Here is a 6,194-nt window from a genome sequence, read left to right on the forward strand (position 1 = left end):
GCCTTTTTTTTTTATATTGTTCACTCATACCAAAATTCTCTCTTTTTTTTTTTGCTTAATACTATTATTATTACTTTTATTATTACTATTATTATTATTACTTTTATTATTATTATTATTACTATTATTATTACTATTATTATTATTACTTTTATTATTATTATTATTATTACTATTATTATTATTATTACTATTATTACTATTATTATTACTTTTATTATTACTATTATTATTATTACTTTTATTATTATTATTATTACTATTATTATTACTATTATTATTATTACTTTTATTATTATTATTATTACTATTATTATTATTATTACTATTATTACTATTATTATTACTTTTATTATTACTATTATTATTATTACTTTTATTATTATTATTATTACTATTATTATTACTATTATTATTATTACTTTTATTATTATTATTATTATTACTATTATTATTACTATTATTATTATTACTTTTATTATTATTATTATTACTATTATTATTATTATTACTATTATTACTATTATTATTACTTTTATTATTATTATTATTATTATTATTATTATTACTATTATTACTATTATTATTACTTTTATTATTATTATTATTATTACTATTATTATTACTTTTATTATTACTATTATTATTATTACTATTATTACTATTATTATTATTACTATTATTATTATTACTTTTATTACTTTTTCAAGTAGATATACTGTAAATATATATATATATATATATATATATATATATATATATATATATCATAGCTGCCAACATTTGAAAAAAAATTCCAGGGACACTTTGCAGCACAGCTATCAATTACTTACCACACCCACTTCCCTGAAGCTCCACCCACTCCACATAATTAATCTCCACCTACGTATCATCAGATTATAGGGTCTACTCAATAAAGAGAGAATTACAGGAAATTGAAAAGGGAATTTTAAACTTAAAGCGGAGTTCCACCCAAAAGTGGAACTTCTGCTTTAAATAGTCCTAACCCCCTGACATGCCGCATTTGGCATGTCATTATTTTTTTTGGGGGGGGGAGGGAGCGGGTACCTAGTTTTGACAGGTACCCGCTCCCACTTCCGCTCGGAGCACCACGGCGCCCTGAGCGGAAGTTCTCCTCTCTCCCTCCCTCCCTGCAATCTTCTGGGACATGTCAGAGGTCCCAGAAGATTGCCGGCTAATCACGACGCATAGCGCAACTCGCACATGCGCAGTGCGTACCCGGCTGTGAAGCCGCAAACTGTCACAGCCGGGTGCCCACATCAGTGATGCCGGCGCCGCAGAGCAGAGAGGGAGAAGACGGCGCATCGTTGGACCGTGGACAGGTGAGTGTGCGGTTAGGCTGGAACTCCGCTTTAAGGCCAAAGTAGCAGAGTTGGAATAATTCTCCCATTCAGCTGCACTACTTCTGCCTAAAGTGTAAAAATTCTCATCACAATTCCCTGCAATTCTAAAGTGTCCAATGTGCTCAGGTGTGACCTTACAAAAAATGTAAATATAAAAGTGCAAAGTGTAAATAAGTACACTGTCGGGACAATGTAAATTACCCGGGACAGGCTCCTATTTGCAGGGACTGTCCTGGCAAAAACGGGACAGTTGGCAAGCATGATATATATACACTATGTTAAAAATCAAAAGTATTGGGACGCCTGCCTTTACACAGACATGAACATTAACCCCTTTACGAACGCCCGCCGCAGATTTACTGCTCCTGGGCGAACCGACGTAGCTCTACGTCGTTTGCTCTCAGGAGTCTAGGGGGTGAGCGCGCGCCGCCGTCAGCGGGGAAGCCTGTGCATGTGTCAGCCGGCTCCGATTGCCACCTGACACCGGCGATCTCCCCCCGCTGAGAGAAAAGAACGGTCAACTGATGTACACACAGCCATCCGTCCTTCTCCCTGCAATGATCACAGAGCTCATGTGATCCTTCTATATAGGATCACATGTCTCTATGGTCATTTCACAAGCCACGCCCCCCCACAGTTAGAATCACTCCCCTAGGCTTACATTTAACCCCTTGATCACCCACAGTGTTAACCCCTTCCCTGCCAGTATCATTATTATAGTAACAGTGCATAATTTTAGCACTTATTACTGTAGTAATGTCACTGGTCCCCACAAAAGTGTCAGAAATGTCAGTTAGGGGTCCGATCTGTCCGCCGCAATGTCGTAGTCCCGCAAAAAATCGCAGATCGCCGCCATTACTAGTAAAAAAAAAAAACAATAAAAATGACATAAATCTTTCCCGTAGTTTTTAGACGCAATAACTTTTGCGCAAACCAATCAAAATACGCTTGTTGCTTTTGATTTTCGACATTTTGAAAAATCTATACAAAAAAACGTTGACAATTGTGCACCCGTGATCGCTCCCCGTGGAGACAGAATGGCGGTCTGCCATTGTAAACACGGCAGACCGCTGTTCTGTCAGCAATAGCAATTATTTAGGAACACAGGTCCCTGTGTTCATTCCATAAGCCCATCCCCCACACAGTTAGAAAAGACCCCTTAGGGACACATTTGAGCGCCCCTGGTGTTAACCCCTTCCCTGCCAGTGTCATTAATTCAGTACCAGTGCATATTTTTAGCACCGATTACTGTAGTAATGTCACTGGTCCCCCCAAAAATGTCAGTTAGATGTCCAATCCATCCGCCGCAATGTCGCAGTCCCGCTAAAAATCGCAGATTGCCGCCATTACTAGTAAATAAATAAATAAAAATGACATAAATCTTTCCCGTAGTTTGAAGACGCGATAACTTTTGCGCAAACCAATCAAAATACGCTTATTGCGATTTTTTTTACCAAAAATATGTAGCAGAATACAAATTGGCCTAAAATGTTAAAAGATTTTGATTTTAAAAAAATTTTGGTATTGTTATATGTCAAAATGTGAAAAATATTGTTTTTTTTTTCAAAATTGCCGGTCTTTTTTTGTTTATAGCGCAAAAAATAAAAATCGCACAGGTGATCAAATACCACCAAAAGAAAGCTCTGTTTGTGGGGAAAAAAAGGACGTCAATTTCATTTAAGTACAGCGTCGCACGACCTCACAATTGTCCGTTAAAATAACGCAGTGCCGAATCGCAAAATAGGGCCTGGTCATTAAGCAGGAAAAGCCAGAAGTGGTTAATGGCATCCCAGTCTTAGTCAGTAGGGTTCAATATTGAGTTGGACCACCCTTTGCAGCTTTAACAGCTTCAACTCTTCTGGAAAAGCTGTTCACAAGGTTTAGGAGTGTGTCTATGGGAATGTTTGGCCATTCTTCCAGAAGCGCATTTGTGAGGTCAGGCCCCGATGTTGGATGAGAAGGTCTGGCTCGCAGTCTCCACTCAAATTCATCCCAAAGGTGTTCTATCGGGTTGAGGTCAGGATTCTGTGCAAACCAGTCAAGGTCCTTTTCCCCAAACTCGCTCATCCATGTCTTTATGGCCAAGTTTGATAGGCATGCAGGTACAGGTGTATGGACCTGGATGTACAGGATCTGCATCCAGGACAAAATTTGTTAAAGTATAAATATAAACCAAAACATTTTTTTAGAGTATGGAAAAATTAAAATCCCAGCCAGGTTATTTTTTGTGACATCTGTGTACCATTAGGGCTCTTACACACGATACTCCTGTTTGAGCATCTCCTTTTTCAGCCGTAGATTTCAGGTGCATTTGTCTTATTGAAATGCGTGCATTTTCGCATATTCGCGGGCATTTTTTTTCACGCATATACGTTCGTGCAAATTTGCGTCTTTTCGTGCAAATTTGCATCTTTACACACAAATGTATTCTTGCGTTTTTGTAAAATATGCAAATTAGCGTATGTTCGTGTGCGTCCATTTGTTCGCAATCACACATATTTGCATGCATTAGGCATAAATTGCTGTCCAAAAATGCAGATTTTTCTATTTTATTCTTACTGAAGAATGTACAGCGCTCATTTGTTTGTATAGGCACATTACAATGAATGCGAATGGGCTGTATTTTAGCTCCAAAAAAAAAAAAGCTGTACTGAGCTTTTTTAACCACTTAAGCCCCGGAGGATTTGGCTGCTCAAAGACCAGGGCCTATTTTGCGATTCGGCACTGCGTGATTTAATGGACAATTGCGCGGTCGTGCGACACTGTACCCAAATTAAATTCACGTCCTTTTTTTCCCACAAACAGAGCTTTCTTTTGGTGGTATTTGATCACCTGTGCGATTTCTACTTTTTGCGCTATAAACAAAAAAAAGAGCATCAATTTTGAAAAAATACCAATATTTTTCAAATTTTTTTGAATAAAATTCCCCAAAAAAAATGTAAAAATCTAAATTTTTTAACATTTTAGGCCAATTTGTTTTCTGCTACATATTTTTGGTAAAAAAAAAAAAATCACAATGGGTGTATTTTGATTGGTTTGCGCAAAAGTTATTGCGTTTACTAACTATGGGAAAGATTTATGTCATTTTTATTGTTTTTTTTTAACTAGTAATGGCGGCGATCTGCGATTTTTTTTGCGGGACTGCGATATTGCGGCGGACAGATGGAACCCCTGACTAACGTTTTTGACACTTTTGGGGTTACCAGTGACATTACTACAGTAATCAGTGCTATACATACGCACTGTTACTGTAATAATGACACTGGCAGGGAAAGGGGTTAACTTTATAAGAGATCAAGGGGTTAAGTGTGTCCCTAGGGGCGTGATTCTAACTGTAGAGGGGCGTGGCTTTTGATGTAACCACAGAGACATATGATCCTACATAGCAGGACCGTATGATCTCTGCAGTTACACCAGGGAGAATGACAGGCGGCTTTGTTTACATCAGCCGCCTGCCTTTCTCCCTCTCCAGCGGGAGATCGCGAGTGACCGGCGGACATCGGAGCCACCAGTCACTCGCGCGGGGACCTCAGTGAACGAGCGGGGGCGGGAGCGCGCCTCTGGCGGCGCGCGATTGCCCCCTACAGCCTCCTGGGCTAGGGATGTAGTACTACGTTACTTTGCCCAGTAGGGGCTGACTGCCGCAGTAAATGTACTTGCGGCGGACGGCAAGTGGTTAAGCTGCAGTGTGCAAGAGGCCTTAGGATATCATTTTTCTTTTCACTTCCTATTTAGAAGACACAGCAGGAACTTAGAGGAAATCTCCCAAAGTGAAAGGAATGCCCACAGTAGGGTGGCCAAAAACTGTACAATCTGATTGTACAATCTCATTTAGATCTACCATCAACTATGTGGTCTTGCTTCAATGGATACAAATTGGGAGTATTAATACGGCTTGTCCTCATATTATACAGCTTTGGTAAATTTAAAGGAGATTGTACAGAATTTATACTTATACAATGTATGACCAGCTTTAGACAGCTGTCCCATTGGAATATTCTTCAGCTCTAAGGACAGCTCTAAAATGTTGGATTTTCCTGACTTTTTGGCTCTGTGACAATGGTTATTAGTACAAGCAGACTAGTGACTTGCCCTAATGGGGGCATAGAGAACAATAAAAACTTACAGTGACTGTAAACGATCACCTTGTAAAACAACCCATTCACTTTAAATTAAAAATAAAAGGCAAAACATTTTTGTATAGATCTAAAATAAAAAAAAAAATTATAAATACCTTTTCTCTCTTTTTTTAAAATAAGTGATCACATTCCCTCTGTTCTCAGCTGCATAAGAGCAAGGGAAGGAGAAACAGAAGCACACTGAGCTTCCCAGTGAATGGCTGTGCAGCAGGGGCGTGTCAGGACAAGTCTGATCGTTAGAGGAGAGCAGGCTGAGTTCCCAGCATAGCTGACCATGGTGTGCTCTCCTGCTTAGTGTGGTCAGTTTTTAATAGGAAAGCAGAACACCAGGGATTTAACACAAAGAAAGCAATACAAAGAGAACAGGAGACTTTCTCATACAAGTACATGGTACAGAAAGCCACATATCAGGAATATGAATTGTTGGGGTAACAAATGCTTTAACAGGGGATTTAACTCTTTCCTATTCTATCCAAATCTAAAAATGAAAAAAAAAAAAAAAAAAAAAAGGTTATGTATAGATATACACTAATTAGGATGCCAGATCCATTAAAGTCCCTGTATCGTCCAGCCACTGATAAATGGCACTTAAGCGAAGGAAGCGCTCTCTTCATTGCATTTTCAAAGCAGTGATGCTTTTCTTTGTAACTGTTCTCTATAGTTACAAATTAGAATGCTTGGGTCAAGGAAG

This window comes from Pelophylax lessonae, assembly GCF_965119305.1.
Source record: "Pelophylax lessonae genome assembly, chromosome: 6".
NCBI lineage: Eukaryota > Metazoa > Chordata > Amphibia > Anura > Ranidae > Pelophylax > Pelophylax lessonae.